This window comes from Schistocerca serialis, chromosome 6 (genome assembly GCF_023864345.2).
Source record: "Schistocerca serialis cubense isolate TAMUIC-IGC-003099 chromosome 6, iqSchSeri2.2, whole genome shotgun sequence".
Lineage (NCBI taxonomy): Eukaryota > Metazoa > Arthropoda > Insecta > Orthoptera > Acrididae > Schistocerca > Schistocerca serialis.
Window position 1 is genome coordinate 107,777,229 of NC_064643.1, and position 21,948 is coordinate 107,799,176.

The window sequence follows — 21,948 nt, forward strand, 5'->3', positions numbered from 1 at the left end:
ACAGTATTATTGAAATGGAAGAGGATGTAGATGAAATGGGAGATAAGATACTGCGTGAAGAGTTTGACAGAGCACTGTAAGACCTGAGTCGAAACAAGGCCCCGGGAGTAGACAACATTCCATTAGAACCACTGATGGCCTTGGGAGAGCCAGTCATGAGAAAACTCTACCATCTGGTGAGCAAGATGTATGAGACAGGCGAAATACCCTCAGACTTCAAGAAGAATATAATAATTCCAATCCCAAAGAAAGCAGGTGTTGACAGATGTGAAAATTACCGAACTATCAGTTTAATAAGTCACAGCTGCAAAATACTAACGCAAATTCTTTACAGACGAATGGAAAAACTGGTAGAAGCGGACCTCGTGGAAGATCAGTTTGGATTCCGTAGAAATGTTGGATCACGTGAGGCAATACTAACCTTACGACGTATCTTAGAAGAAAGATTAAGAAAAGGCAAACCTACGTTTCTAGCATTTGTAGACTTAGAGAAAGCTTTTGACAACGTTAACTGGAATACTCTCTTTCAAATTCTGAAGGTGGCAGGGGTAAAACACAAGGAGCGAAAGGCTATTTACAATTTGTACAGAAACCAGATGGCAGTTATAAGAGTCGAGAGGCATGAAAGGGAAGCAGTGGTTGGGAAAGGAGTGAGACAGGGCTGTAGCCTCTCCCCGATGTTATTCAATCTGTATATTGAGCAAGCAGTAAAGGAAACAAAAGAAAAATTCGGAGTAGGTTGGTTGGTTGGTTGTTTTTGGGGAAGGAGACCAGACATCGAGGTCATCGGTCTCATCGGATTAGGGAAGGACAGAGAAGGAAGTCGGCCGTGCCCTTTGAAAGGAACCATCCCGGCATTTGCCTGGAGCGATTTAGGGATCGGAGTAGGTATTAAAATTCATGGAGAAGAAATAAAAATGTTGAGGTTCGCCGATGACATTGTAATTCTGTCAGAGACAGCAAAGGACTTGGAAGAGCAGTCGAAAGGAATGGACAGTGTCTTGAAAGGGGGATATAAGATGAGCATCAACAAAAGCAAAACGAGGATAATGGAATGTAGTCAAATTAAATTGGGTGATGCTGAGGGGATTAGATTAGGAAATGAGACACTTAAAGTAGTAAAGGAGTTTTGCTATTTAGGGAATAAAATAACTGATGATGGTCGAAGTGGAGAGGATATAAAATGTAGACTGGCAATGGGAAGGAAATCGTTTCTGAAGAAGAGAAATTTGTTAACATCTAGTATAGATTTAAGTGTCAGGAAGTCGTTTCTGAAAGTATTTGTATGGAGTGTAGCCATGTATGGAAGTGAAACATGGACGATAACCAGTTTGGACAAGAAGAGAATAGAAGCTTTCGAAATGTGGTGCTACAGAAGAATGCTGAAGATAAGGTGGGTAGATCACGTAACTAATTAGGAGGTATTGAATAGGATTGGGGAGAAGAGAAGTTTGTGGCACAACTTGACTAGAAGAAGGGATCGGTTGGTAGGACATGTTTTGAGGCATCAAGGGACCACAAATTTAGCATTGGAGGGCAGTGTGGAGGGTAAAAATCGTAGAGGGAGACCAAGAGATCAATACACTAAGCAGATTCAGAAGGATGTAGGTTGCAGTAGGTACTGGAAGATGAAGAAGCTTGCACAGGATAGAGCAGCATGGAGAGCTGCATCAAACTAGTCTCAGGACTAAAGACCACAACAACAACAACATCTTCGTGGTCTTCACGCGAAATGTACGTTGGTGGAAGTAGAAACGTTCTGCAGTCAGTTTCAAATTTGTATGCCATTGAGTGCAGCCGCGAGTCACCAGGAAAAAGAGAATTTTAGAATCAACATATCACGCAAAGACTGTAGCAGCCAGTTACAGTACAGTAAGTCGAGCAAAATAATCTGAACTGCCTGTCGATGCACTGCCATTACTTCGTAGGACGTCAGTTCAAGTTTGTGCAGAGCTCTATGTACAAAAGTTACTGACACACTAGTGCTAAACGGAGCTAATTATTTCCAAGACCACTTCTAACTCCTCCAGTTCCGTTGAAAAGGGTACTCCACTTGTCACAGTCCGACAAAATGACTGGAGAATAAATGCGTATTGGAGCGAACCGGCCTGTCTGGCAATCCTTCCTGTGCAACGCCTTACATGACATTCCCTGTGCTCTTAGTTTGCAGTCCAAGCCTTCTCTCAAGCATCCTTTCGTCCAGCGAATCCAAAAAAAGTGCTGTATTCGCTATTTTTTTTTATTTCCCATCTGCAGGGTAATAAATAAGACCTTTTGTTCATGTTTGCCAAGTTAGACAGCAGAAACGAGCACACTTTTCAACAATAAAGATAACTGCCGTCAAAACTCGCCCAACAATTTCTGTGGCCCATAGAATAAGTCCCACCCTAAGCCACTCTGCCAGGCTCCTACTAGTAGATTATTCGTTCGCTCTACCAACATTACTGGTAGATTCGACGCTCGACAGATTGTGTGTGTGTGTGTGAAATCTTATGGGACTTAACTGCTAAGGTCATCAGTCCCTAATCCTACACACTACTTAACTTAAATTATCCTAAGGACAAACACACACACCCATGCCCGAGGGAGGACTCGAACCTCCGCCGGGACCAGCCGCACAGTCCATGACTGTAGCGCCTAGACCGCTCGGCTAATCCCGCGCGGCGACAGATTATGGCGCAACTTGAAAATGAAGTAGCTGACTTATTTATAAGCCTCTGCCGACGATGCAAATTTTTCGCATTATGCAGTATTTCGATTCACCTTATATAAGCTAGGTACAAACATACACACAGCACCACTCAACTCCGAAAGTTACACAAATAAAGCTATTCAAATGGTTCAAATGGCTCTGAGCACTATGGAACTTAACATCTGAGGTCATCAGTCCCCTAGAACATAGAACTATTTAAACCTAACTTAAGGACATCACATACATCCATGCCCGAGGCAGGATTCGAACCTGCGACCGTAGCGGTCGCGCTGTATTAAAGCTATTCTGCAGGTCAAGTTGATACACGTAGACCTACGAATATAACAGAAACAAAATTTCAGTCATACCAACACATTTCAGTGCTTAGAAAAAGTTTTTGGCCTTGCCACCGTGTATAACACTAAAACGGCGAGAGCCAAGGTTCATGAACAGAAAGTGAAGGGGCATGATTTAATACACAACTGCGTAACGAAAAATTAATTTTCTCTACATGATAAACAAAACAGTCACTGCGGAAACCGTATGTCTTAGCAATTATAGTTGTGACTGAGAATCGTTTCTCAATATATTATGGTATAGTCATGGAAGACTATCACAAGCTGGTTGAACAGTACGTGCTTCGATCGTAACAACAAACTCATTACAATAATGGGATTCCAGCACTGCAGACGTTCAGCATCACAATGTAGCCGTTTGATAAAGACTTCAAAAAGGCATAAATTTTAAATAAAAAAAAAAACAGTCACCCTACGATGTGGAAGCATATTTGTAACGCCAAGCTTAAGATAGCCTTCATATAATCTACCTGAATCCAAGGAAAGTCAGATTTTTTCTATATTAGTATTTGCTGCCAAGTCATACTGGCGGCTGTACTTGTAATTCCATTATAACTTCGGTCACTTTCTGCAGACACTTGTATTGGATTGGAAGCAGCATTATTTGTTCTATGCCATGGTTTATCTCTGTCCGATTTCTAGGAACTGAGGATACTCAACAGTAACTATTGACCAAGAAAAGTAAAAGAACGCCGCGGTTACGTCATTTGTTCAATATTTTAACAACTACCAACGTTGTATTACGATTTGGTAAATCACATTAAGGGTATTGGTGTCTGTATCTCAGCACATCTCAAACCATTCATCTTTGGATTGACCTTTTGCAGTCATTGTCCTGGAATGGATACGTTCCACATTCGGTTTCTTGCCAATTTGTCCATCACAACCAGTGAATTGTGGACTTCAATTAAAGCCTGCTGATATCAAAGAGGGAGAAACACTTCAAACTGTTATTAATTCACTTTCGTAACTCACATACTATGTCATTTCTGCTAGTAGTAGGTTTATAAAACATTGATTCTTGCGCTGATTTAGTCGTACTTGACAGAAACTTGAAACTCTTTGTTTGTGTTGGTGTCAGTCAAATGTTGAATCAGTTTCAGGTTTACACTATAGCCATTTGATGTACATGCAATTCTTTGTCCACTAAATCAGACAAGAATTCTGACGAGAAGACCTACAAACAACACACATTCTTCAAGGGAACGACACAGTCAATGCCAGAGCGCACGCATACACCGTACATTTATCACCAAATTTGTGTCGCCACAACTATCTCCCAATGTCAGTACTTACACAGACACACACCAACAGGAACCCAGCTCCGCGTTTGGAAGTCGCTGACTGACTGGCAGTGTGTGCTGTCTTTTTATAGGGCTCTTGGCAACCGACGCGTTTAACTGGAGGAGGAGAGGGGAGTAATATCACCGTCCCCCCCTCCCCACCCGCCAACCCCCAGAACACGTTAGAGGAATGTGGGGGAATCACCTGATGCACAGACTTCCGATAACTCAGCGAAAACAAGTTTCGGCGTTACCAGCTACGCGTGGCTGATACAACAGACCTTGTAAGGAAAGAGGTTGCGTGGTGTCGCAATACCTCATGATAAAAATTCTGTTGTCTTTTTCCATTTCTTTGTGCGGCTGCAAAAGTCTACGCGGGAAACACCAAGGTCTTCTACGAAGAATGCAGCTATGGACGCGTGCTGCAAACTGAACAAGACCGCCCTTTGCTGGTTGTCACGATAGTCTAACATAACAGTCGCGACTCTCCGTCTCATTTTCGTTGTCCCCAGCGATAGCAGCACCTCGAGCGGCCAGCAAGCAATACTTCTGAATACGATATGGGATGGGTGCGAATGCAAACATTTATACTGATTTTTAACACAGTTTTTGCAATAGAGAGTGAACTTAGTATCATAAAAACCGACAATAACTAAAAAATTACAGCACATTTATGATTATTTAGTTTCCTAAGGGCCCTGGGAGATACGAAACGGTGCATTACTGGGCAGTTTATTTACGATTCTCTTGCAACATACAGACATTTCCTGAGTAATGTCGTTTACCTCCAGTAGCAAACTACTACTAGTACAAACCAGAGGACCTGATCTTTTACAAAAAGACGTCGTATATCGATTCAGTTTTGTTCGCTACGTTTTCAGCCAAATCAGTGAATGTGGACGGCAGGAAACCCATATGGAATGTAAGAGCTACATTATTTTACTTATCAAATAAGCCATCACAGCTGCTGCTTAAGGGAAAACCACAAAGACTTGACTAAAAAACGTCAACAGCAATAAAACTATTCCCAGCACAGGAGAAAGCAATTCCACAATTGCTGCTAGATATGAGCCACAAAAATATTCGTCTGTTAGAGAGTCAAGCGAAGAGTAAGAAAGGGCGAATTATTGAACTCCATTACAATTTTGATCCCCATCCTCTCCCGCTCCTCCTCCGCACCCCTTCCCCCCCCCCCCTCCCCCGCCCCATGGACCTCGCCTAGCATGCCTTAGCGATACAGACAGCCGTAACGTAGGTGCAACCAGAACGGAGGGCTATCTGTTGAGAGGCCAGACAAACATGTGGTTCCTGAAGACGGACAGCAGCCTTTTCAGTAGTTCCAAGGGCAACCGTTTGAATGATTGACTGATCTGGCCTCGTAATATCAGCCAAAGCGGCTTTGCTGTGCTGGTACTGCGAACAGCTGAAAGCAAGGGGAAACTACAGCTGTACATTTCCCGAGGGCACGCAGCTTTATGATGAAGATAATGAGGCGCCCTCTTGCGCAAAATATTCCGGAGGTAAAATAGTCCCCCATTCGGATCTCCGGGTGGGGACTACTCAGGAGGACGTCGTTATCCAGAGAAAGAAAACTGGCGTACCACGGATCGGAGCGTGGTATGTCAGATTCCTTAATCGGGTAGGTAGGTTAGAAAATTTGGAAAGGGAAATGGGTAGGTTAAAGTTAGACATAGTGGGAATTAGTGAAGTCTGGTGGCAGGAGGGAAAAGACTTCTGATCAGGTGAATACAGGGTTATAAATATAAAATCAAAGAATGGTAATGCACGAATAGGTTTAATAATGAATAAAAGAATAGGAACTAGGATAAGCTACTACGAGCAGCACTGTGAACGCATTATTGCAGCGAAGATAGACACGAAACTTACGCCTACCACAGTGTTACAAGTTTATATGCCAACTAGCTCCGCAGATGATGAAGAGATTGAGGAAATTATTCAGATAGTTAAGGGAGACGAAAATTTAATAGTCGTGGGGGACTGGAATTTGATATTACGGAAAGGAAGAGAAGGAAAAGTAGTAAGTGAATTGGACAAAGACTAAGGAATGAAAGAGGAAGCCGCATGGTAGAATTTTGCACAAAGAAAAAAATTTTTCATACCCAACACTTGGTTTAAGAATCATGAAAGAAGGTTGTATACATGAGAAAGGGCTAGAGACACTGGAAGGTTTCAGATAGATTACATAACGGTTAGACAGAGATTTAGGAACAGGGTTTTAAATTCTAAGACATTTCCAGGGGTAGATGTGGACTCTGACCACATTTTATTAGTTATGAACTGTAGATTGAAACTGAACAAACTGCAACAAAGCGGGAATTTAAGGAGATGGGACCTGGATGAACTGAAAGAACAAGAGTTGTAGAGACTTTTAGAGAGAGTATTAGGGAGCGATTGACCAGAACAGGAGAAAGAAATACAGTAGAGGAAGAATGGGTAGCTTTGAGAGATGAAATAGTGAAGGCAGCAGAGGATCAAGTAGGTAAAAAGACGAGGGCTAGCAAAAATCCTTGGGCAACAGAACAGATGAAAGGAGAAAATATAAAAATGTAGTAAATGAACCAGGAGAAAAGGAATACAAAGTCTCAAAAATGAGATCGACAAGAAGTGCAAAATGGCTAAGCAGATATGGCTAGAGGACAAATGTAAGGATGTAGAAATATGTATCACTAGGATTAAGATAGATATTGCTTACAGGAAAATTAAAGAGACCTTTGGAGAAAAGAGAACCACCTATATGAATATCAAGAGCTCAGATGGAAAACCCGTCTTAAGCAAAAGAGGGAAAGCAGAAAGGTGGAAGGAGTATATAGAGGGTCTATACAAGGGCGATGTACTTGAGGGCAATGATATGGAAATGGAAGAAGACGTAGTTAAAGATGAAATTGGAGATGTGATATTGCGTGCAGGATTTGACGGAGTACTGAAAGACACAAATCGAAAGAAGGCTCTGGTGTGTGTGTGTGCGTGTGCGTGTGTGTGTGTGTGTGTGTGTGTGTGTGTGTGTGTTTGTGTTGGGGCTCAACATGGAGGTCATCAGCACCCTGGCACACATTAAAAGGAACGAATGTGGACAGACCTAATAAAACTGAAGCACACACTCAAAGAAAGCAGGAAAAGAAGGATAATGCTACATAAGAAAGTAAAACCTAAGGAAAGGGAAAACATAGCAACAAGAATGCCACAGTAAATCGTCATTGGCTGGCCACTTACATAAAATATGGGCGAGCTTCTCACACAGTGAGCAAATTAAAATCCTCTCCCTAAGATCTATGTAAAAACATTTGACATGGCACATAACTTTAAAACTTTAACCACATTCGTTCGAGTGTTGCCTAAAAGGGATGGCAGGTCCGCTGGCAAGCCAGACGCGGCCCGCTGGTCAGAAAATAAAACACAATCCAATAAAACGTGGCGCACAGTGACCTGAACGCCACAAGCACCACAAATTGGAGGGTCCTCCCGCCGGAGCAGGAAGCTATGCGTAATACGACTGTGGCCTATTGGAAGCCGAGTGAGGAGAACCTCGTCCCGTCGATGGGGCTGAAAGGAAGTACACCACACACGCGTTGTGGGCTTGACTATACGGAGCTTATTGTCAGTTACTTCCAGCCACTCATCCTCCCACCGACGCATGACTCGTGAGCTCAACAGCGAGGTGAGTGCGTGCAAGGGGATAGCACACTGAGAGACTTGTGGGGCGAGACACGCCTCCTAGGCTGCGAGATCTGCCCTTTCATTCCCAGCAATGCCGACATGCCCCGGAACCCAGCAGAAAGCTACAACCTTCCCCAGTCGCTGTAGTCGGAGGAGGGCATCCTGGATGGTCTGGACTATTTTATCTGCCGGATAAAAATGGTGCAATGAGTGAAGGGCACTGAGTGAATCGGAACAGACAAGAAATTTAGGAGAGGAAGAATGTCTCATCTGCTCCAGCGCCCGCAAGATCGCAGACAATTCTGCATCAAAGACAGTAAAAGTCTGAGGCAGTCGGACCTTGAGGACAGGATCCGGAAAAACAACTGAGCAACCAACGGAATCCCCTTGTTTCGACCCATCCATAAAAACAGCTACATAGTCGTGCTGCTCAGATAAAATGGCAGAAAATGCTGCATTAAAAACGGTGGCGGGAGTGCAATCTCTCTTGTACTGCAATAAATCTAAAACCACTCCGGGCCTCTTCAGTAACCAGGGTGGCAGGCGGTTAAAACCCTGCATTTGGGGTTGTACAGACTCCACACCAAGCGACTCTAGCACACGTTGCACACGGATCCCAAACGGCAACGTAGCCCGGGGGCGGCGGGAAAAAAGGCGGTCCAGAGGTGGATGGGCAACAAGATGGTGAGCAGGCGAGCTGGGAGCTGCAAGAAAGTGACAAGCCTGGCGCACCAGCAGGAGCTGCCGCCGGATGGTAAGTGGCGGTTCGCCAGCCTCAGCACAGAGGCTGGGTACGGGACTGGTCCGATAAGCACCCGTGGCCAGTCGAATCCCAGCATGGTGAACAGCGTCAAGGATCTGCAAATAAGACAGCCTTGCTGAGACATATACTGTGCACCCATAGTCCAGCTGTGAACGCACAAAAGCTCGATAAAACTGAAGGAGACGCGCCCTGTCCGCTCCCCAAGACCTGTGGCTGAGGCACTTGAGGATGTTCAGTGCCTTCAGGGTTTGGCTTTCAAGTCACGTAGATGTGGCAGCCATGACAACCTGGAGTCAAAAATTAGGCCCAGAAACTGCACTGTGTCTCTAAAATGTAGGAAAGTATCCCCCATATACAAGGCAGGCAAAGTAAAAAGACGACGAGAACGATTAAAATGAACACAAACACACTTATCGGCAGAAAACCGAAAACCCGTCTTTGCAGCCCACTCCTCTAACCGCCGCACTGTTAGCTGCAACTGACGGCTCATGGTTGCAACACTGGAGGAGGAACAGAAAACAGCAAAGTCGTCCACAAACAAGGAGCACTGTACTGGACTCCTCACTGTAGACGTTATACTGTTGATGGCTATGGCAAAGAGGGTAACGCTTAAAACACTGCCCTGGGGGACACCGTTCTCTTGCTCAAAGCGATCAGTGTGTTACCAACGCGGGTCCCAAAAAACCGCTGAGACAGGAAAGACCGAATGAAAATGGGGAGGCGGCCACGAAAGCCTCATTGATGCAGTTGTCCAAGAATACAGTGTCTCCAAGTAGTATTATACGCCTTACTGATATCAAAGAAGATACCAATACAGTGATGCTGACGGAGGAAAGCCTGCTGAATAGCCGTTTCTAGGAGGGTCAGGTTGTCGACTGTGGACCGAAATTTTCGGAATCCACACTGAAAGCGGCTAAGGAGCTGTTTAGTCTCTAACAGCCAGACCAGACGACGGTTAACCATCCGTTCCAGGGTCTTTCCGACACAGCTTGTCAAGGCGATACTACGATAACTACTGGGACATGTGCGGTCCTTTCCTGGTTTGAGGAGAGGGATGAGGATTGCCTCCCTCCACGAGGTGGGGAACACTCCTCTCTGCCATATGAGATTAAAACATTTGAGGAGGACTTCCTTTGACGCAGCTAGACGATGTCGAAGCATGGAGTACCAGATGCGGTCGGAACCTGGTGCAGCGTCAGAAGTCGCAGTAAGTGCCGATTCAAGTTCCCACATGGAGAAAGGGGAGTTGTAGGTCTCAGAACTGTTCGACCGAAAGTCCAAGTTCGCTCTTTTGACAGTCGCACGGTAGCGACGAAACGCTGGATCCTGGGTTGCAGTGGCAGTACTTTGTGCAAAATGCTCTGCCAGCGTCTGAGCAATGGCTCTGGGTGTTGTTTGGAGGCATCCCTGGTTCAGGACTGCAGCTATTGGTAAACGGCTGCGTTTACCGGAAATCCTCCAGATGGCTTCCCATACTTTTGTGGAACAAGTGGAACGGTTGATGGAGTCCAGGAACTCCTGCCATGACCTTTTCTTGCCCTCTTGAATGACACGGCGTGCCCTGGCCCTCGCGATTCGAAAGGCGGTAAGATTGACCGCTGTTGGGCGGCATTTAAATCGGTGAAGAGCCGCACGCCTGTCCCGGATGGCTGAACGGCTCTCTTCTGTCCACCAAGGCACAAGACGCCGCCTAAGAGGGCCAGAAGACTGTGGTATGGGCAGGTCAGCAGCATGTTGGATCACAAGTGTGATGTGATCTACCCATTCCTCTTCACTGTTGTGGCATTCAAAGACAGCCAACCGAGTGAACAGTGGCCAGTTAGCCCTTCGAATCATCCACAATGGCGGCCTCTGTTCCAGCAATACACCATCCAGGAGATGAATGCGGATGGGGAAGTGATCGCTGGAATGAAGGTCGTCAATGACCTCCCAGTGAACAGAGTCGGTAAGGGTTGGAGAGCAGAAAGATAGGTCAATGGTTGAGAATGACCCAGTAGCAGTAGAGAAATGAGTTGGAGTACCTGTGTTGAGGATGCACAACACTTGAGGTGTTAGGAGGCTCTCCAAAATTCGACCTCGAGTGCAAAGAGAAGTGGGGCCCCACAGGACATGATGGGCATTGAAGTCTCCCAGGAGGAGAAATGGGCGGGGGAGTTGATCGATAAGATCTGTGAGGGCGTCTAAGGTCATTGTATCCAGAGGGGGTAAATAAAGGGACCAAACGGTAAGCCTCCAACGTGAATGAATTTCAACTGCAACTGCTTGCAAGTCAGTATCCAGGGGGAGAGCAGAGGAGTGGTGGTCATTATTGACAAACACGGCGACTCCGCCTTTGGCCCTTTCTCCAGTCAGGTCATCTTTGTGATATAATGTATAGCCCCTAGTACAGGAGCATCAGATGGTTTGAAATGCGTTTCCTGTAAACACAAGCTCAGGGGGCGTTGCCGTGCTAGGAGGTTCAGTTCCTCCACATGTGCTCGGAAACCATTGATGTTCCACTGTATAATGGGAGCCATCTATCAGGGCGGGAGTACCTTCATTCTCACTTTCTGTCGGGGAGGAGAGCCCACAACAGGTGGAGGCTCAGTTTTGGGGCGAGATGATTGCCCCAGTCTGACATCAACCTCCATCGCCTCTGAAGAAGAGTCGAGAGAGACGTCAGAGAGAATGACATCGACATCAGCAGACTGTATAACTCCAGTCTCCTTCAGCGGGCGAGTCTTTACCTTTGGCTTTGGCTTAGATTTTTTAGTCTGAGGTGGCACTGGAGCCAAAAACTCAGAAGCACTAGGGGGTGTAGCAGTGCTGGGCAGTGCACAAGACTGGACCCGGGAAGGGGCAGCAAGGTCGAAGATGTCAGCTACCACGGCCTGGTTAGAAGGCCAGGGAGGAGCAGCAGGCTTCACAGGGACTGCAGCAGCACACGTACATTGACAAGCGCAGGTGCTAGTGCTGACAGTAGCAACCTCCGTTTGTGTAGCGGCATCAGTTTTCAAGACTGGCTGTTTCAGGACGGAGGAAAAGGAAGCAGCGAACGTGGGCGGCTGCAGGGACTTGTATATTTTCTTTGCCTCACCATACGGGATGCGTTTTGTGGTTTTAAGTTCCTGGATCTTCCGTTCCTCAAGGAAAACTGTGCATTCCCTACTCCACACAGGGTGATCCCCAGAGCAGTTGACACACTTGGGACGAGAGGAGCAACCAACTCCCTCATGGGTGGCTTTACCACAATTCCGCAAGTGGCTTCCCCTCTACTGCCGAGAGTAGTGTGTCCAAAGTGTTGGCATTTAAAACACCGCATGGGGTTGGGGTAATAAGGCCGTACACTAAGATGTAGGAAACCTGCCTTCACATGCTCCGGCAATTTGGTGCTGTTAAATGTAAGGATAAATGAGTCAGTCTTTATGAGAGTACCATCCACCCGTTCCATAACGTGTTGCACGTCGACAATTCCTTCCCGGTACCATTCAGCCTTCAGTTCGTCTTGGGGAATGTCAACAAGATCTCTGCAAGTCACAACACCCTTGCTGTAGTTCAAGGTGTTGTGAAATTCAGTCTCTATCGCAAACTCCCCAAGAAATTGTGCCTTCTGAACGTTCTGGACTTGCTGGAAGCTAGATGTTTCAACCAACAAGGTGCCATTTCGCAAGTGCTTCACAGATTTTAATGTGCCAGCAATACCTTCTAAGCCCTTCTGTATATAAAACGGTGAAACTTTATCGAAATTCCCATCTTTTCTTTTAATTATAAGAAACACATTCTGCGAAGCGGCATGCGTTCTGTTACGACTACCTGAATCAGGAGGACTGGCTACACGAGCCCTCTTGTTAGATTGGGTGTTAGAACCTACCAGCGGCCTACCCTTTCCGCTGGGAGGAGAAGAAGAAAAGTTGGAGGGTTCCATCTCGGTCCCACGAGAAGCTAGGTAACTAGAAGTCCACCTAGACAGAGCCCCGCGTGCCTAGGTAAGCCATATACAACTGAGGTGCGGCAGGTTCCCCAGAGGTTGCCCGCTAACGACTGTTTCACCTCAACAGCCATGCATCTCATTAGCGCGCAGCACACCTTGAGATTGAGGGGTTGTTTATAGAGGTTTATCCCATCTTTGCGATCCGGGCGGTCAAGCCAAGATCCCCACTCCCTGAGACACACAACATTCCACCGCCGCGCCGCACGGTGGTCGCTGAAGTATGCCCAGAGCTTACGGTGACAGGGGACTGGTGGCGCTTACCAGTCCCCAGCTCAGGAACCCCGGGGTCACCAAGCCCGTACCCAGCAAATGAATGCTGAGCCCCTGGGGGCAGAAGGCTCTGGGAACAGACAACATTCCATTAGAACTACTGATAGCCTCAGGATAGCAAGCCGTGACAAAATTCTTCCATGTAGTGAGCAAGGTGTAAAAGACAGGTGAAATTCCCTTAGACATCAAGAAGAATATAATTATACAAATTCCAAAGAAAGTAGGTTCTGACAGGTGTGAAAATTACCGAACTATCAGCTTAATTATTCACGGATGCAAAATACTAACACGAATTCTTTACAGACGAATGGGAAACTGGTAGAAGACACCTCGGAGAAGATCAGTTTGGATTCCGGAGAAATGTAGGAACACGCGAGGCAATGTTAAAACTACGACTCCTAATAGAAGATGGTTAAAAAAAGACAAACAAAGTTTATAGCATTTGTAGACTTAGATAGAACTTTTGACAGTGGTGAATGGAATACTCTCTTTCAAATTTTGAACTTGGCAGGTGTAAAATACAGGGAGCGAAAGACTCTTTACAATTTGTACGGAAACCAGATGGCAATTGTAAGATTCGAGGAGCAGGGAAGAGAAGCAGTTGTTGAGAAGGAAATGAGATAGGGTGGTAGCCTATCCCCGATGCTATTCAATCTGTGTATTGAGCAAGCAGTAAAGGAAAGAAAAGAAAAATTCGGAGTAGGTATTAAAATCCATGGAGAAGAAATAAAAACTTAGAGGTTTGCTGATGACATTGTAATTCTGTCAGAGACATCAAAGGACTTGGAAGCGCAGTTAAACAGAATGTACAGTGTCTAGAAAAAAGGAGGATATAAGATGAACACCAACAAAAGCAAAACGAGAATAATGGAATGTAATCTAATTAAATCAGGTGATGCTGAGGGAGTTAGATTAGGAAATGAGACACCTGAAGTGGTAAAGGAGTTCTGATATTTCGGGAACAAAATAACTGATGGGGCCCAAAGTAGAGAGGATATAAAATGTAGGCTTGGAATGGCAAAAAAAGTATTTCTGAAGAAGAGAAATTTCTTAGCATCGACTATAAATTTAAGTGTCAGGAAGTCTTTTCTGGAAGTATTTGTATGGAGTGTAGCCATGTATGGAAGTGAAACATGGACGATAAACAGTTTACAGAAGAAGAGAGTAGAAGCTTTTGAAATGTGGCGCTACAGAAGAATGCTGAAGATTAAATGGTTAGATCACGTAACTAACGAGGCGGTACTGAATAAAATTGGGGAGAAAAGGAATTTGTGGCACATTTGACTACAAGAAGGGATCGGTTGGTAGGACACGTTCTGAGGCATCAAGGGATCACCAGTTTACTACTGGAGGGAAGCGTGGAGGGTAAAAATCACAAAGGGAGGCCAAGAGATGACTACACTAAGCAGATTCAGAGGGATGTAGGTTGCAGTAGTTACTCGCACATAAAGAGGCTTATATAGAATAGAGTAGCATGGAGTACTGCATCAAACCAGCCTCTGGTCTGAAGACCACACCAACAACAACAACAATTTTCAAGTCCCAAGGAAAGTGCCTATGATAATAATAACAGACAACAACATAAATATACACTTCTCATGCATGAAATGTGTTTATATTCTCTTGCTTTCAGCGGAATAAGCTGCAAATATAGACACATTCGAAATTATATCTTCGTAAGTGGGATGTAGCTTTTGTCATTGAATCAGTGTGATTCGGCTGTATATGATATATTTCACGACGATTCATGCTTCTGTGTACCTTACTAACATATGGAGAGCAAAGAAATGAGAATTATTCCGTTAATTAAGTAGAAAATAATTAAAAACAAATGACCCTATGGGGCATGTGACTGTACGTTTTGTCACCGCTTGGAGCGGTAATGTCGATCCAGCTACCAAACGGTAACAACTTTCGCACCAGATTGTACCGCGACTGTATTTATTAGACTGTCACTGTAACACTATTTATCTATACTGGCCTCGACGGCATCTCAGAATCGCTGCTCACAAGCTATGCACAGAAGCTGAGAGTGGGTTACTCTATTTACTGTTGAAACGGGGTACCAAAAAGCCGTTGAGCGGTAGAAAACTGCTTTTTGCGTCTAGAAAAAAGCACGATTTTCATTCACCTTAAAAAAAAGGGGTGCAACAGATCTTCAGTCCTATAACATTTATCGCTACCTGTTGCAGAATTATAGAACGCATTCCAATCTACGACACGATGAAAAACTTCGAACTAAATGTCTTTATGGACACCAGCATGCATTTTGGAAACGTTCATCATGTGAAACCCAGCTCACTGTAGTGGGATATGTATAGAGATAAGCAGGTCGATATAGTGTTCGTCGACTCTTGAAAAGTTGTTGAGTCAGAGCCACACTGCTACCTGCAGAAAATACATATGTGACACCTAAATGGGCTTGTGACTGGATTGAAGATTTCTTGACCTGCGTGCAGCACATCGTTTTCCTCTGTGCAGAGACAAATGAAAAATTCAGTGTGTCATAGGGACACGAAATACAATGAATTTTAACTATCATTTGTTTATTTGTCCCATTAGTCATCTACTGGTTATTAACCATCGTCCAGGACGTCTATCAACACCAACATTTTATGTATATATGCACAAACATCACAAAAAGTTTCGTATCAACCCCGATTCCCAGAAGCCCCGAAGACAGGCGTTGACTGTTGATATTGTATCACAGACACAGTCCCGTTGACTGTTCAGAGATGGCACTATACCCGCCCAAAGATGTAAACAACCATGCATGAGCAGCACATGACTGAGGGGGTCCGACAGCCGATCAGTTCCAGTCATTCCACCAGGAAGGAGGTACACGGCTGGTATTTTCTGTAGTTCAACCATGCCTAGACGGTCAATACCGCGGTTCGATCGCGTCCGCATTGTTACTTTGTGCTAGGAAGGGCTGTCAACAAGGGAAGCGTCCAGGCGTCTCGGAGTGAACCAAAGCGATGTTGTTAGAACATGGAGGAGATACAGAGAGACAGGAACTGTCGATGATATGACTTGCTGAGGCCTCCCAAGGGCTACTACTGCAGTGGATGACTGCTACCTACGGATTTTTCCTCGGAGGAACCCTGACAGCAACACCACCATATTGAATAATGGTTTTCGTGCAGCCACAAGACGTCTTGTTACGACTCAAACTGTGTGCAATAGGCTGCATGATACGGAACTTTACTCCCGACTTCCATGGCGAGGTCCATCTTAGCAACCACGACACCATGCAGCGCAGCACAGATGGACCCAACAACATGCCATATGGACCGCTCAGGATTGGCTTCACGTTCTCTTCACCGATGAGTGTCGCATAGGCTTTCAACAAGACAATCCGGTCTGGCTGAACGCCTTAGACACACTGTCCATCGAGTGCAGCAAAGTAGAGGTTCCCTGGTCGCCGCTGATGGTCATGGAAAGCGTCGTAGCGGCTGTACGATAAGTGAATGCCATCCTCTGACCGATAGTGCAACCGTATCGGCAGCACGTTGGCGAGGAATTCGCCTTCACGGACGACAATTCGCGCCCCCATCGTGCCCATCTTGTGAATGACTTCCTTCAAGATAATGACATCGCTCGACTAGAGTGGCCAGCATGTTCTCCAGACATGAACCCTATCGACAATGCCTGGGACAGATTGAAAAGGGCTGTTTAAGGACGACGTGAATCACCAACCACTCTGAGGGATCTACGCCGAATGGCTGTTGAGGAGTGGGTCAATCTGAACCAACAGTGCCTTGATGACCTTGTGGATAGTATGTCACGACGAATACAGGCGTGCGTCAATGCAAGAGGACGTGCTACTGGGTATTAGAGGTATCGAAGTGTACAGCAGTCTGGAATAGTACCTCTGAAGGTCTCGCTGTATGGTGGTATAACTTGCAATGTGTGATTTTCATGAGTAATAAGAAGGGCGGAAATGATACTTATGTTGATATTTTGATATTTATTCCAATTTTCTGTGCAGGTTCCGGAACTCTCGGAATCGAGGTGACGCAAACCTCTTGCACACACACACACACATATGAGTGCAGAATGCATACAAAAATATCGAAACTCAATATATACTTATATGGGTATGCTTATAAGATACAACAGATTAGTTAAAAGTATCCCACAATCTTTTAAAGCTGAACACTATCGAAATTATCCAGTGAAATTGTACAGACACCTGGCATAAATTTGTCTCAGAATACTGACAGTCATATCTTATATCAAACAGGCAAACGTCACTGGAAAAACAAGACGAACAATTACTGGAAGAATCCCTCAGGAACCAAGTTATAAAAACGTTAGTACATTTGTACTGCTCAGGTAACATAACAACACACTTTTCCGTCAGTGGTGGTGTGAAGGAACAGAACATCTCCACCAACATGTTTGACTGAACTTAAACAAAAACAGAGAACCATTAACACTAAAAGTTTCATCTACGTCCACGGTGGCTCAGATGGCTAGAGCGTCTGCCATGTAAATAGGAGATCCCGAGTTCGAGTGCGGTCTGGGCATATACTTTCAGCTGCCCCCATCGACGTATATCAACACCTGACGGCAGCTAAGGGTTTCAATTAGGTATCATTTACTAAAAGTTTCAGTAAATCAGTCACAAAATAAAATTGGAACCACATATCACTGAAGTCAGATATGCTTACAACACCAAATTTACACACCTCGTTCAGGGCGCAAAACAGATTGTGCAAAAAAAAAAAAAAGAAAGCAATAATGTTAAAGTACAACATCGAATTTCCAGTGGTACTTCATTTGGAGCGACACCCTTTATGCAATAAACATGTCAGTCAGGGCATAAATTCAGAAACATCCAGTCTCCTTTTCAAAAGAAACTGTATCTAACGTATTAAATTAAGACAAACAGTGATATACAATTGTGAACATCGTTTCAAGATGATCAGTTATATAGTTCTAGGTAATGTAATTACAGACTTTAGTATGCAATTATCTAGTGACAAGCCTAAAATCACCTATACCTCATACTGTAGGTGCTAATCTTAAAAGTCAGAAGACAATCATCAGATAAGTAAATAGAGATTACCAAATGAAGATACATAAAACAAATGGCGTAAATGGTTCTTAGGAGGCTACTAATCTATATACAAGAAATAATTGTTACATTGACATATTTTAGTAGTCAAAAACAATGTGTTGTTCGTCTTGTTTTTCCTGTGATGTTTGTCTGTTTGACATGAGATATGACTGTCATTGTTCTAAGACAAATTAAGTCAGGTGTTTGTACAATTTCACTGGATAAGGAATATGGAATGCTTTTAATTAATCTGTTGTACCCTGTAAGTAAACTTACGAAATGTTGCACCCAGATATACGTTCTTTTAATGTTGATAAACATCCAGGATTAGATTAGATTAGATTAGATTACTACTAGTTCCATGGATCATGAATACGATATTTCGTAATGATGTGGAACGAGTCAAATTTTCCAATACATGACATAATTAGGTTAATTTAACAACATACTTAAGTTAATATAACAACTTTATTTTTTTGTGTTTTTTTATTTTTATTTTTTTATTTTTTTTATTTTTTTAATATTTTTTTTCTTAATTTATACCTAAAAATTCCTCTATGGAGTAGAAGGAGTTGTCATTCAGAAATTCTTTTAATTTCTTCTTAAATACTTGTTGGTTATCTGTCAGACTTTTGATACTATTTGGTAAGTGACCAAAGACTTTAGTGCCAGTATAATTCACCCCTTTCTGTGCCAAAGTTAGATTTAATCTTGAATAGTGAAGATCGTCCTTTCTCCTAGTATTGTAGTTATGCACACTGCTATTACTTTTGAATTGGGTTTGGTTGTTAATAACAAATTTCATAAGAGAGTATATATACTGAGAAGCTACTGTGAATATCCCTAGATCCTTAAATAAATGTCTGCAGGATGATCTTGGGTGGACTCCAGCTATTATTCTGATTACACGCTTCTGTGCAATAAATACTTTATTCCTCAGTGATGAATTACCCCAAAATATGATGCCATATGAAAGCAATGAGTGAAAATAGGCGTAGTAAGCTAATTTACTAAGATGTTTATCACCAAAATTTGCAATGACCCTTATTGCATAAGTAGCTGAACTCAAACGTTTCAGCAGATCATCAATGTGTTTCTTCCAATTTAATCTCTCATCAATGGACATACCTAAAAATTTGGAATATTCTACCTTAGCTATATGCTTCTGATTAAGGTCTATATTTATTAATGGCGTCATACCATTCACTGTACGGAACTGTATGTACTGTGTCTTATCAAAATTCCGTGAGAGTCCGTTTACAAGGAACCACTTAGTAATTTTCTGAAAGACAGTATTGACAATTTCATCAGTTAATTCTTGTTTCTCAGGTGTGATTACTATACTTGTATCATCAGCAAAGAGAACTAACTTTGCCTCTTCATGAATATAGAATGGCAAGTCATTAATATACACTCCTGGAAATGGAAAAAAGAACACATTGACACCGGTGTGTCAGACCCACCATACTTGCTCCGGACACTGCGAGAGGGCTGTACAAGCAATGATCACACGCACGGCACAGCGGACACACCAGGAACCACGGTGTTGGCCGTCGAATGGCGCTAGCTGCGCAGCATTTGTGCACCGCCGCCGTCAGTGTCAGCCAGTTTGCCGTGGCGTACGGAGCTCCATCGCAGTCTTTAACACTGGTAGCATGCCGCGACAGCGTGGACGTGAACCGTATGTGCAGTTGACGGACTTTGAGCGAGGGTGTATAGTGGGCATGCGGGAGGCCGGGTGGACGTACCGCCGAATTGCTCAACACGTGGGGCGTGAGGTCTCCACAGTACATCGATGTTGTCGCCAGTGGTCGGCGGAAGGTGCACGTGCCCGTCGACCTCAGACCGGACCGCAGCGACGCACGGATGCACGCCAAGACCGTAGGATCCTACGCAGTGCCGTAGGGGACCGCACCGCCACTTCCCAGCAAATTAGGGACACTGTTGCTCCTGGGGTATCGGCGAGGACCATTCGCAACCGTCTCCATGAAGCTGGGCTACGGTCCCGCACACCGTTAGGCCGTCTTCCGCTCACGCCCCAACATCGTGCAGCCCGCCTCCAGTGGTGTCGCGACAGGCGTGAATGGAGGGACGAATGGAGACGTGTCGTCTTCAGCGATGAGAGTCGCTTCTGCCTTGGTGCCAATGATGGTCGTATGCGTGTTTGGCGCCGTGCAGGTGAGCGCCACAATCAGGACTGCATACGACCGAGGCACACAGGGCCAACACCCGGCATCATGGTGTGGGGAGCGATCTCCTACACTGGCCGTACACCACTGGTGATCGTCGAGGGGACACTGAATAGTGCACGGTACATCCAAACCGTCATCGAACCCATCGTTCTACCATTCCTAGAACGGCAAGGGAACTTGCTGTTCCAACAGGACAATGTACGTCCGCATGTATCCCGTGCCACCCAACGTGCTCTAGAAGGTGTAAGTCAACTACCCTGGCCAGCAATATCTCCGGATCTGTCCCCCATTGAGCATGTTTGGGACTGGATGAAGCGTCGTCTCACGCGGTCTGCACGTCCAGCACGAACGCTGGTCCAACTGAGGCGCCAGGTGGAAATGGCATGGCAAGCCGTTCCACAGGACTACATCCAGCATCTCTACGATCGTCTCCATGGGAGAATAGCAGCCTGCATTGCTGCGAAAGGTGGATATACACCGTACTAGTGCCGACATTGTGCATGCTCTGTTGCCTGTGTCTATGTGCCTGTGGTTCTGTCAGTGTGATCATGTGATGTATCTGACCCCAGGAATGTGTCAATAAAGTTTCCCCTTCCTGGGACAATGAATTCACGGTGTTCTTATTTCAATTTCCAGGAGTGTATAATAAGAACAACAAAGGACCCAAGACTGACCCTTGTGGAACCCCATTCTTGATAGTTCCCCAGTTTGAGGAATGTGCTGATCTTTGCATGTTACGAGAACTACTTATTTCAACTTTCTGTACTCTTCCAGTTAGGTACGAATTAAACCATTTGTGCACTGTCCCACTCATGCCACAATACTTGAGCTTGTCTAGCAGAATTTCATGATTTACACAATCAAAAGCCTTTGAGGGATCACAAAAAATCCCAATGGGAGGTGTTCGGTTACTCAGATCATTCAAAATTTGACTGGTGAAAGCATATATGGCATTTTCTGTTGAAAAACCTTTCTGGAAACCAAACTGACATTTTGTTAGTACTTCATTTTTACAGATATGTGAAGCTACTCTTGAATACATTACTTTCTCAAAAATTTTGGATAAAGCTGTTAGAAGGGAGATTGGACGGTAATTGTTGACATCAGATCTATCCCCCTTTTTATGCAAAGGTATAACAATAGCATATTTCAGTCTATCAGGGAAAATGCCCTGTTCCAGAGAGCTATTACACAGGTGGCTGAGAATCTTCCTTATCTGTTGAGAACAAGCTTTTAGTATTTTGCTGGAAATGCCATCAATTCCATGTGAGTTTTTGCTTTTAAGCAAGTTTATTATTTTCCTAATTTCAGAGGGAGAAGTGGGTGAGATTTCAATTGTATCAAATTGCATAGGTATGGTCTCTTCCATTAACAGCCTAGCATCTTCTAATGAACACCTGGATCCTACTATATCCACAACATTTAGAAAATGATTATTAAAAATATTTTCAACTTATGACTTTTTGTTTGTAAAGTTTTCATTCAATTTGATGGTAATACTGTCTTCCTCTGCTCTTGGTTGAACTGTTTCTCTTTTAATAATATTCCAAATTGTTTTAATTTTATTATCAGAGTTGCTGATTTCAGACATGATACACATACTCCTGGATTTTTTGATAACTTTTCTTAATATAACACAGTAGTTTTTATAATTTTTGATAGTTTCTGGGTCACTACTCTTT

The 21,948-nt window shown here is 44.3% G+C and overlaps 1 long non-coding RNA gene across 2 annotated transcripts in view; it reads right to left on the reverse strand.

Moving 5' to 3' along the window:
* Positions 1-21,948, reverse strand: part of LOC126483612 (uncharacterized) — a 101,751-nt gene that overhangs the window by 20,857 nt on the left and 58,946 nt on the right. Inside the window, exon 1 of one of the 2 annotated variants that reach the window (XR_007587743.1) lies at positions 4,345-4,428. The exons of the other annotated variant lie outside the window; for it this stretch is intronic. This is a non-coding gene — a long non-coding RNA (uncharacterized LOC126483612). Of the gene's footprint in view, positions 1-4,344; positions 4,429-21,948 lie in introns of those variants that run through there. 2 annotated transcript variants of the gene reach the window in all.